The sequence below is a fragment of the Dreissena polymorpha genome, chromosome 7 (assembly GCF_020536995.1).
Source record: "Dreissena polymorpha isolate Duluth1 chromosome 7, UMN_Dpol_1.0, whole genome shotgun sequence".
NCBI classification, from domain to species: Eukaryota; Metazoa; Mollusca; class Bivalvia; order Myida; family Dreissenidae; genus Dreissena; species Dreissena polymorpha.
In genome coordinates, this window is record NC_068361.1 from 42,785,266 (window position 1) to 42,797,674 (window position 12,409).

The 12,409-nt window shown below is 33.3% G+C and overlaps 1 protein-coding gene and 1 long non-coding RNA gene across 2 annotated transcripts in view; both read right to left on the reverse strand.

The window, feature by feature from the left end:
- LOC127837988 (uncharacterized) overlaps positions 1–2,808 on the reverse strand; it is an 18,036-nt gene extending 15,228 nt beyond the window's left edge. Inside the window, exon 1 of the mRNA XM_052365454.1 lies at positions 2,732–2,808. The gene's annotated coding sequence lies outside the window, so the exon portion shown is untranslated. The remainder of the gene's footprint in view (positions 1–2,731) is intronic.
- A 415-nt stretch (positions 2,809–3,223) lies between these two features.
- LOC127837989 (uncharacterized) lies at positions 3,224–7,690 on the reverse strand. The gene is made up of 3 exons (XR_008029583.1): positions 7,079–7,690; positions 3,831–3,899; positions 3,224–3,323 (listed from the first exon to the last, which is right to left on the reverse strand). It is a non-coding gene; the product is annotated as an uncharacterized LOC127837989 (long non-coding RNA).
- Positions 7,691–12,409: the final 4,719 nt, after the last annotated feature.

Genomic DNA, 12,409 nt, shown 5'->3' on the forward strand with positions numbered 1-12,409 from the left:
CTTTAATCCTACCTTTGGGTTCCTCCCAGCAAAATGTGGCAAATTGGTCTTGCTGTAAAAAATAGAGAATAGATTTATGCATAAAAATTTAAAAAAAACTGTTTGTATGGTTGTTATATAAAAAAAAATCACATATTATGAAGCTTTCCTTTTTGGTACCATTGTATCTGTGTGCAACTGTGGATGTAGTAAAAAAGTCTGGACAGGAAATTAAATTTAACAGTATTTCATGCTTTTCAGTGAAAGAGCGTATAAAAAAAAACAGGAGAACAACAACATGATTTACTAATGACAAATCATAATACTATATATTTCAAAGTGTAAGATCGTAATATATATTCAATGGGTTGTAACAGAAACTCGTTATTTTCACTTGTGAAAATATTGTTTCGGTGACCACTCATGAAATATAATGCAATCTTACACGGAATCCAAACAAATATCCTCTATGACATATATATAATATATATATATAATTATGGAAAAGGTTAACATGTAATATGCATGGAGAAAGAAATGCACATTTAAAACTCTATATAGCCTATAGTAAAGGCTTTTCTTCAAAATAATGGGAATTATTTTTATAATGGCATAATACAAAATGAAAGATTTTGTTCTGTTACAGTTTACACATTCAACAAAAAATTCATTCATTGTAATGTTTAGAAATCCTTATTATGGTGACCTATTTTAGAAATCGGGTCAGGACAAATAATTTTTGCCATTGTAACAAGGCCCCGTCAAAGGCAGAACACTGGAACTTGGGAATATGTTTTATGACTAGTTAGGATTTTCAAACTGCTCCTGTCAAAATTAAAGTGTATGGACACTTAAATACCAACCTTGATCCATACCATCGATAATTATGGACATGTGCTGGCTGGATTGCGTTGTGCCTGGTCTTTTTGTTGTAATAGTACTTCCTTTCTAACCTGGATATCATTAAATAAGAGCTTTGAAGTTGCAAATAGTTAATAGTTTTAAGTGCATCTGTTCTTTGACATCAAACATTTAATAGGCAAAATTAAATTAAATTTGAAAGATGTCTATCATTTCTTTGTTTACCATCATTAATGGGCAGTATGCAGGAAACAAAAATATGCAGGATATAGCACCTTTCTACCTATTTCACTTTGAATGTTTAAAAACATTTATAAACTACATATTTATGTTCAATAAGTAAAGGTGAATTTGGGATATCAATACTATGTAGGATTAATGGGGCTAAAGGTCCTTTCAATTTAAGATAAAAGTCAATGAGCTTGATTAACTAATAAAATTTTACTAATTACACCAGTGGTTATATAAAATAAGCCTTAGGGAAAGATATAGAGCAAAATTGGAGGAGGCTGCACCCTGCAAGAAATTGTCAATGTTAGTCCAAAATTTTCACCGTGAACCTTTTTATAATTTTCAATCTAGCAGCACCCAGTAAATTTTTCTGGTCATTAATCTTTCCCCTAATAATACACATCTGATTGGCATTCTGAACTTTAGAAATGCTTCTTACATTTTGTAAGGGAGTATTCATTAAAGCTTTGGTTACAAAATTAAATGAAAAATAAAGAATGAAAATACATAATTACATTTGACGAATATTATGCCTCTTCTTTCTGTTTCTTGTAGAAAGCACGCATCTCGAAAGAGGTGGTTTTGCTCATTAGCCTGTCTAATGTCACACAAGTTGTACATTTGCTGAAGCTGTTGGTCTGAAACATACATCGATCACTGCTTATGTTACACAGCTCCAGATAACTGATTCATTTTTGTTGTTGTTTACAACCCATTTCAAAAATACATTCCTGAAATAAATTACCAATGCCTTTTTGGAGTATCCTTTCTGATACATCACAATGAAGGTTTTACGTCTTAGAAAAGTCCATGAAAATTGTCGTTTTACACTGTAACAGTTTAACCCTTTGCATGCTGGGAAATTTGTCGTCTGCTAAAATGTCGTCTGCTGAATTTCTAAAATTCGCATTTTCTTCGATTTTTTTCAAAGAATACTATCAGAATAGCAAACAGTTTGGATCCTGATGAGACGCCACGTTCTGTGGCGTCTCATCTGGATCCAAACTGTTTGCAAAGGCCTTAAAAATTCGGTTCCCGCATTGTAAGGGTTAACAGCTGAGAAAGAATTAAGAAAGGCCAGGCTCTTTCAAGATACAGAGGCAATGAAATGGTGTTTTCACCAGGGCTGGCATTCCAGAAAGTTTTTAGAGAAAATCTTAAATTCTACTTTTTCTAGTTAATTTTTGAAGCAATATCCTTTCTATGTATGCGTTTTCGCCTATTGTACATGTGTGCCTCATTCTAAAACATATTTAATGTAATATAGTTAAGTTTTTGATTGTGTAGCATATTTTTTCATTTTTAAATTTAACCAGATGTGTTTGTAAAACACTATGTCCCCCATATATTTGACCTTTGTCGTTGACCTCGAGAGAATCTGATTCAACTGTATATTATTATATCTAGTAACTGACAAAAAAAAGGTTACATGTATATTGGTGTTTACACCTTGTAACAAATGCTGCAGACATTCAAAGGATATACTCAACACAAGATTCATTATGTGACAGCTGTTATAAAAAACACATATAGCTATAGATTCTAATTTGACGATGCCAATTACATGTATTACAACTAACGCAGGTACATGACTTTGTAGTTTAAAAACGTCATATCAGCATAAAATTGTTTGTAACCCACAAAAAACACATTATTTTACCTTTTTCGTTTTAACAAACTGGAAGCTGTCAATCCATTTCTTGTAGAACTGGCTTTTGCTCACTGGATTTTCCACATCCATTTGTATTGTTCATAAATATGACTTTTCATCACTGTTCCATATGGCATCACAATCTCGTTTCGGTGAGGCATTCTTTCGCCATGAAATCTGAAGTAATCCTCCAGCCAAGCAATCAAAAGTAAGAGTGCTCTTGTCCCAGTTACGTGGGGATTTCCCAGTTGGAGCTTCTTGTTATTCATGCACATATCAGCAACTGTAGTTAATGTATTCTTGTTAACTCTCAATGCAGCCAAAAATGCTTTTGTACATATTGTATTTCTTGTTTTTTAGACTGTACTGAAAAGTACCTGTATTTTCCGACTTTTTCAGATTTTTCATATGATGCTTTCAGCAGTGTTATCCTAGTCAATTTTGGATTATGCCAGAATTTTTCACGAATATCACGGACAGAATTAATATTCAACTGCATAAATACACCGTTTTCCACAATAGCAGGGTGTGGTAAGCGCTGTCTTAATACTAAGAAACTTCAATGCTTTTAATTTCATTCTTCCTTCTGACTTTACCTCACCTGAAAACAAATATTAAAACCAAGGCATAACAAATGGTTATTTTCTAGCATTAAGACTGGTGTTTTAGAATGTAAACAGAAAGGCTAAGAATTTTTTTTAAGTTCCTTAAATTAGTTTTAGCAATAACGTTGTAATGTGTGGGTTTATGGCACATTTTGTCTAAATCTGAAACATATTTTATTAGTTTTTTATTGGGATAGTATTAATTATTGAATTTTAAGGGACTAGGGCAACAAAAATCATCAAAATCAAAAGTTAAAACAACTACTTAAGCGATGCCAATTTCTGACCCATTACTATTTCGGAAGCCTTAGATGTCGAATTCAACACTGACAATGGGAAAAAACAACGCAAAGTGAGCATACATTTTCCCCTTCTATGCAATAGTTACTGAGAAACAGCTCCAAACTGGTAAAAAATTGACAAAATTCACTATTAAACAAACGCACATGCTAAAATTTCAAAAAAGCCTGGCAAAATTTCCCTCAAAGTTGTACTGTACTTACTTTGAATGTACTTGTTTTCTGTTTTCTTTTTCGGCTTAGCTAAAACCTGTTCGATGTCATGTTCAGAATCTGTAGAAGACAAAAACATTAAGCTTTCATCACTATCCCAAATGTCTAAATATTCCTCATCGCGCTGTACTTGTTTCGCTATCTGTCACAGCACAGTCAGCAGATCCTGTAATGTCTTGTAATGTGGTCATAGAACAATTCACTGGGTCCCCAGAATCGGAGTCTGACCACCTTACTTGTACCAGTTCTTCATCGCTACTCTCAGTTTACCTGGATTAGCTCGAATTATGATGCCTTTATTGGAAACAGAATCCAATAGCCCGACTATATAAATTATTAATTTCTAGTAGCCCCGATTAACATTTAACCAGTCCTGGGCTGTCGGGCTTATAGTTAGCGTGCAGACTGTTTGTGAAGTTACAAGAATGAATACTGTGCACAACCTGTTAGGAATATAATTATATAAAATCACAATTTCAATTGCCCATCCTTACAAGTTACTGGGTATCCGGAAAAAAAAAACCCTCCCAGACATAAACCCTTCTTTCAGCCTAACAAGGCAAAAAACTGTATGATAATAAAAACCAATGGTCGGGCAACCAAACCTTTCATTGAACAACCATTTTAAAAGTAAGTAGTTGACCGAAAGCCACTGTAAATAAAATGCCAATTGGCAATTTTAATCTTGAATTAAAATGTTTAATTTATGACGCAAGTTTATTCTGTTTACAATTTGTCACTATACCTTTCTAAAAATAGATCACTGAGCGATGTTAACTTAAATTTTTTTATGATTGGTCGATTTGCTAACTCGAGCGCATGGGTTTTCGAAAATAGTTCATACTTGTTTTGTTAGCGTTGAACACACAGCAATCAGGGCTTGACACTTACTTTTTACCTACTGACCCAAAGGACCACCAGCTTTCAGAAATTACTGGTCCTCCAAGATTTTAAGTGGTCCGACAATATCTATGTTATTTACCTACATTTCAATTAACTTTCCGGACTATCCACAATGTATTGTGCATTTATAAAAAGAAAACTATACTATCTACTGAAATATCTCTCGTCCTTTTCAAAATTGCTGTACTTCAAGCTTCTCTTCATTAGTTTTAGGGTTTTAGGCGGAGGTAACAGGTTCAACCACCCCCAGAATGAAATTCCACATCGTGAAAATTTGTTATCTTGAAAATACGCACATTTATTCTCCGGCAATATCAAAACATTATTCGGCGCTCTCCAGTGTAAATTTGCACGGTAAACAAAGTATATTCTGATGGTACTAAGATCAATACATGCTGATTATTGCTCAGTCTTCGAAATAAGCTTTGAAAAGTTACATGCCAGTCGGGCCAGTAACTTAAGAATTTTTACATGCCCAACATATTTTTTACATGCCCAAACTTTTTTAACCAAAATTATAACAAATCAAAACATTTTAACACTTACATGCTACACATAGTAAAGCAGAACATTTGTTTCAATCGTAGTGAATACAATTACATCTAATCAGTCACTAAAATTAAGACGGTCGATCGTTACACCAGTGCTCTTGAAAAGAGCGTTCTCTGGTGTCCTCGTATCCTTTCTTGGCTTCCTTTTTCTCAAATCATTGTCAATTTTCTATTTTGGAAGTGCTTTATCGGGTTTAGCCCCATCAACATACCTAAGATACTGCATAGCCTCTATGTCGACAATGACATTAATTTTTTGTTTACATTGACAAAAACGGAAGCGTATTACTTGATTGAAATGATCGATTCAAAAAGCATCTTCTCGATTAATGTCTAGAGAAACCGTCGATAAGAACCGAATGTGACCGAACTGCATCGGTCAAAAACAACAACGATGACGTGTGCAAGCAGGTGCGTGTTGTTAAACCAATCGAATTTCATTGTTTTACAACTTACGGCAAGGTGTTTGTTCGCAAAATTGAAAAATAGATCTGCAAATATCAAGAACCGCTTACGATTTTTTTTATAAACTGTCAATCGGCTTCAATAATTTACATGCCCGGCGGGCCACAAACGTGAATTTTTGTATGTGCCCGGCAGTAATTTTACTGGCCACGGGCAAGGCGTGTGCTAATTTCGAAGACTGATTGCTGCTTTTTCAAAATAATAAATACCATTTTGTTAATTTCTCAATCCAAACGCTTTGAATTTTGTATCGATCACGGCGAAGTCCAGAGACATTTGCGGAATGCAAATCGATTTTTTGATCCGACAACAGGTTTTTGTCATTCGGGCATCTAGGAAAATTGGAATTTCCAATATGTTGCTATTTTTCATCCCAGTCTCGAGTAGGCCCAAAAAATATGATGAAATTATCGGTTTATTATGAACAAATAAAGTTGTTTTATTAATGAAAACGGCTTTCCACCAGTATTTCACAATAAGCCGGCCAGGATTTTTAACTGGTCCGACGGATCAACCAAATTTCTAGTTTCACTGGTCCTCCCTATTTTTTACTGACCCCGGGTCAACAGACCACTGTTAGTGTTGAGCCCTGGCTAAATAATTAAACTGCAGAATGCAATCGCAGATTGCAGAAATGAACTGTGCGCCAATTTAAAGACTATAAAATGTGCCACTTCAATCAAAGGCCATGAGAAAAACAATGACTCAAATTGTAAACTACAAGGTAATATCCTCTAAGATAATTTAAAGGGATGGTAAACTACAGTCATTTGTATACACACTTGAAGTTTCCACTACCAAATGACAAAAATGGCAATAAATTAGCCTACTCTTACTAGAAAACAGCCATGTGTGCTCTAAAAAGAACAAAAAGTACCAGTACATCATTGATTTTGTGTTAACGTAAACGGTGTCCATGTACATACTGTACAAATGTATTTTTTCAAAGTGAATGGCTATGTGTCGCTAAATGCGTGTTACTGGGGATTTCAAGTCTGTAATTGGATAGTTTATTATGTGTTTACTGTCAACTGTCCGACTTTTCACGGATTCACCCTACGAGTAGTCGAGTAATAAACATTGGACACTTGATGAGCATTTCCATTAAAAAAAAACTGTGGATTTCCTGTTCTAAAATTATAAAGTCGGACACATGCAAATAAAGCGCTTAAATGATGCAACACCATTAAAAATGTATCAATGAATGTACTCGCCTTTTCACCAAAAATTGTCAAATTTCATCGGAATTGAGTGAGTTATTACGTGTGTCCGACTTACGTACTGTCCGAATTTACATACTAAACCAGTAACCTAGTTTACCTTATCTCAACGAACAGAAGACGTTTCCTTCGCTAAATCGACATTAACCTTACTTTCATCGTAAAAGAAGTTAAACAAATAGTCAGCACTTCTTTAAAATACATTATAAACACAAGAATTTTATATAAACACATATCGACACTTTTCTTCAAATAAAAACACCCGCCATTTTGTAGCAAATAATTTCATTGGTTGTCAGGAATCTCAACAATCAGCCAGTTTTTCTCATAACATAATCGCGTTTCGAAAAACTAATTCTACAAATCATTTTGTAAAATAAATCGGTGACAGATATTTCCTAAAAATAACATAAATAATATTATTGTGCTAAATATTACTGAAATATACACATTGCTTTTTTGCAACAGGTTACATTCAACTAAATATTAATTGTGATTCCAACAAACTGCACACGGCTGCTTTACATCGCAACTTCTGGACCTAATTATAAACGCTGCAATAATCAGGCAACAAAGTAAGTTTGTTTACACTAACACCGAAAGAAAATATGGAAGAAGGTCGGCGCTACTGTTGTGTTACTTGTTATGCCATACGCACGCTATTTCATACCGAAACAATGTTACTGCACAGTACTCCGTGTTTCTACTGAGTAATTACACTACCACTTCCACCACCACCACCACCGCCACTACTATTACTTCTACTACTACCACTACTACTACTACTACTACTACTACTACTACTACTACTTCTACTACTACTACTACTACTGATTGTAGGCCAAACGGCACCCGGACAATCGGCACCCAGTGTATTTTGCATACGCGGAAGTCGGCGCCCTGTAATTTTTCGACCCGGACAATCGGCACCCGATTGAATTGTATACCCGGACAAACGACACCCTATTTAAAGTCCCCGCTCATAGCTATATATGTGGACAGAATCGTAAGAAATTTTGTTTTTATTGAGGATATCATTGAAAATCCGGTTTAATTTTAATTTAAAATCGATTCACGCTTGTAATTGATTAAAACAAGCGACAACGGTTACACCTTTTTGAATTTGCAAATTCGGAATAAAAATCATATTTATGCGATGTAAGGGAAAACGTTTTCGCGTGAATAAAAATTCATTTGAGTCTTTCGACAAAATTATCATTTTAGCGTGTAATTATGTTTTCTTTTGTTTTGGTGTGGGGGTGGTATAAAGCGCTAATCTCCGAATGGAACCACATGTGTCCTTAAAGAATGCTTTGAACTCAGAAAAAGAGCGATTGTTATCTTTGTTTATATCCTGTATATTAGAACCCCAATAAATGGACCTGTCTGAGCGTCAAAATTATCAAGTATGAAATTTTAATCGCTGTTTATAATAGGACTCCCGTGGCTTACCGACTTACTTAGATGTAATAAGATATCTTAATTGATGATGAAAAAAATAAGCATAGGCATATAATTACATTTGTAAAGCTTCATGAGATATAATATAAACAACAAGGAAGGAGACGCTATCAAAAATACGGTGGAAAAAAATGAAATAAATTTAGACCTTTATGAAACGGTTCATTTCAATTAAAATGATCACTTCGAATACTTTAATTTACTGTAATAAAGGCACTCACAGTAAATGTAATCTGAAACATCTACGTATATGCAACTTCTCTACCACTACTGCTACCTCTACAACTATCACGTCCACCACCACCAGGCAGCACCACAACTACTACTGCTGATGCTGTTGTCGTTGCTGCTACTACTACTGACGACGAGGGCGACTGCTTTCATACGTATTCAACAAATCACGCTACCACACTTAATACTTCCTCGTTTATAAGTAAATTCGATTTTAGTTCGTATGTATGCGTTCAATTGTTTACTCAGAAATTTATTATAAATTAATGATCACTTTATCGTCCAATAAAATGTGTTCTCTTATTAAAACAAGAACTATACTTCTTTTGATTATGGTGATAAAAGTGATTTGTGACTATTGTCATTATAGTTTCTACTGAGTAATTCCGCTAACACTACCGCTTACACCACCACCGCCACTACTACTACTACTACTACTACTACTACTACTACTACTACTACTACTACTACTACTACTACTACTACTACTACTACTAGTACTACTACTACTACTACTACTACTACTACTACTACTACTACTAGTACTTCTACTACTACTACTACTACTACTCCTACCACTACCACCACCACCACTACTACTACTACTACTACTACTACTACTACCACTACCACTACTACTACTACTACTACTACTACTACTACTACTACTACTACTACTACTACTACTACTACTACTTCTACTACTACTACTTCTACTACTAGATTCACTAAATTTAAAGATGTTGAATTATCTTAATCATTAAGATAATATGAACATGCTGTCCCCGACAAATCTGTATCACCAGCTTCGAATAGATTGTTTTGATAATTGTCATCTTTTCTAAAGTGAATTTTGGAAACAACAATTTAAAGTGAAACAAATATACACAAATTTGAATGTGATTTTTTAATGTTGATAATTAAAAAGAATATGTTACGGTATATACTTGAACCCTTATTTCATTAGAAAAAAAAACAGACAGCCAACGTTGAGACACATGAAAAAAACTCTTATTGTATAAAATAGTATCAAATATAGCAAAGAATATTAGTTATTGGTCACCATATTAAATGGGCTTGGTCGAGTTATTGGGAATAAACCACTTTATTCGCCTGATGATATTTTATGCCAACGACTAAAAAGGGGTGACCTTCAAGTTTGAAATTATAGTTTCATAATAATCGAAACCTATTTATATTGTTATTTCCCAAACATTCCTCACTAATACTCACAAATAAGAAGAAAACTTGAGTAGTTGACAGCAACCCCATTGCTGCAGTTGAGCTCGATAGGAACAGCTTGGATCAACACATATAATCTGTATTATCGTTAGCGACGTGATTTCTGTTAATTCTTCTTTTATCACGCTGTGGTGATTTTACATCAACCAATGACAGATTTTGGCGCAAAACGATAAACCAAAAAACAGGGCATATTGCGCTTGTCCTATAAGGTTCACGCCCATTTGTGGCTGACCAATCTTTTCAGCGCATGCGCACTGACTAAATGGCAAAAAACACTGCCATGGTTACAGTAATTAACGTAAAACATGTATAAAGGACTTTTATTTAGTCAATAAAACGATAAAATAATCCGCAATAAACATCAAATCTCTTAAATAATAGCGCAAATATATATCATTTTTAGTATCAATATTTTTTTTATTCATAAATTTATTTTCTTCTTTATAAAAATACAAATAAGTTATAAACATCAGAGTAAACGTGATCGGAAGACTACATATATATATATACTGACAGAGACGTAGATAACACGTTATATATCTATCTACGTCTCTGATACTGAAAATCCCACAAAACACATAAATAAGCCGTTTTTTTTCTTATATAAATGATAGTTAAACAATAATAACACATTTATTTATTTGATCATAATTATAAGTGGTGTGGATGTTGTTATTGTTCATCAGCGATCGAAAGTGTAAGCTTGAGGTTCATGCAATCAATTATAAAATAAAGCCCTCAAAAGCGGAATACATAACAATTGTTAAATGTTGTTAATTTTCTTCACTCACTCATTCAGTCACTCAGTCACTCAGTCACTCAGTCAGTCACTCACTCACTCACTCACTCACTCACTCACTCACTCACTCACTCACTCACTCACTCACTCACTCACTCACTCACTCACTCACTCACTCACTCACTCCCTCCCTCCCTCCCTCCCTCCCTCCCTCCCTCCTTAATTAGTTCTTAATTAATTAATTCATTCATTAATTAATTCATTCATTAATTCATGAATTCATTCATTCATTCATTCATTCATTCATTCATTCATTCATTCATTCATTCATTCATTCATTCATTCATTCATTCATTCATTCATTCATTCATTCATTCATTCATTCATTCATTCATTCATTCATTCATTCATTCATTCATTTATTTATTTATTTATTTATTTATTTATTTATTTATTTATTTATTTATTTATTTATTTATTTATTTATTTATTTATTTATTTATTTGTTTATTTATTTATTTATTTATTTATTTATTTATTTATCGTGCAAATTTAACTGTCTTTGCGTGTATGTTCAAATCTCTTTACTAGAGACAAGGATCGATTGATATTTGTAACAATCAAGCATTTTATGATTAATAAAACTATATATTTAATATGTTTTACGCAAGTATTTTGGATTGCTTGTTTTCATGATGATGTTTTGTGCACTGCTGTAACGTACAATGGTTACACGTAATAGCCGATTATATATTTGCCACTAATCGTTAAATACATTACTTGTGTAGCAGTTAAATTCAACAACATTTTTTATTAATAATTCTTAGACATTGTATATTATAATAAAACTGGCTAATATATATACACTTAATCCTGCTTATCCATTTCGGACTAATATGTTCTTTTTTTAAATATGTGACGTATATTATTTAAACAACTGTTTTCTATTTTGGCTTTAAAGTTTGGCTTAAATGACTGCTCAATATGCCAAGAGATGACATAGGGGTTATCATAAATTGTGTTTAATGGCCATATAATCATCTGCCACATGTGGTTTATGCAGGCGCCCCAAGTATAGGTCCCTAATTTTATGACACCATGTTTACTTTGTAGCTGTCTGGACAATAAACGATCATAACATGATAATCGGTTTGAGATGAACGAATTGTAATGTGCAATTTAACACCGGGTTAAACATGATGAAACAAACAGTCTCACAATTGGTGTGAACAATTAAATACCAACAACAACCTTTATTTGCATATATGATAACACAATGCTTTTTTGCAACAAAACAGAAAGTTACGCAGTGTGTATAATTATATCAATAAATTGATTCAATAAGAGAATTAATTATGTTAAAAACAACAACAGTATAACAGCAGTAATCAATACAATTATATCTTCAACTGTAACTCGTGGAAATTGTAGATTTTATTAAATTATACAAACATATTCAATGACAAATATCATTTAACATGGCTATAATCTTGTTATTAATTATAACTGATTGTCCATATTAATACGCATTACATTAGCAGTTAAAATATATAAGCAAGGTTTATAATGTCTTTTTTTGTATTTACCGACTGCATTAGAATGTCAAATGTATTTAACGTCATCTATGGTTTTAAATGTTCCTTTCTAATTTCTCAATATAGGGGGCAAACAAGAAGAAAGTGGTACTCGTTTTCTATAGCTTGTCCGTTGCAAAACTTATATTTTCAAATAAAAACAATAGCTTTTAGCGAGAGA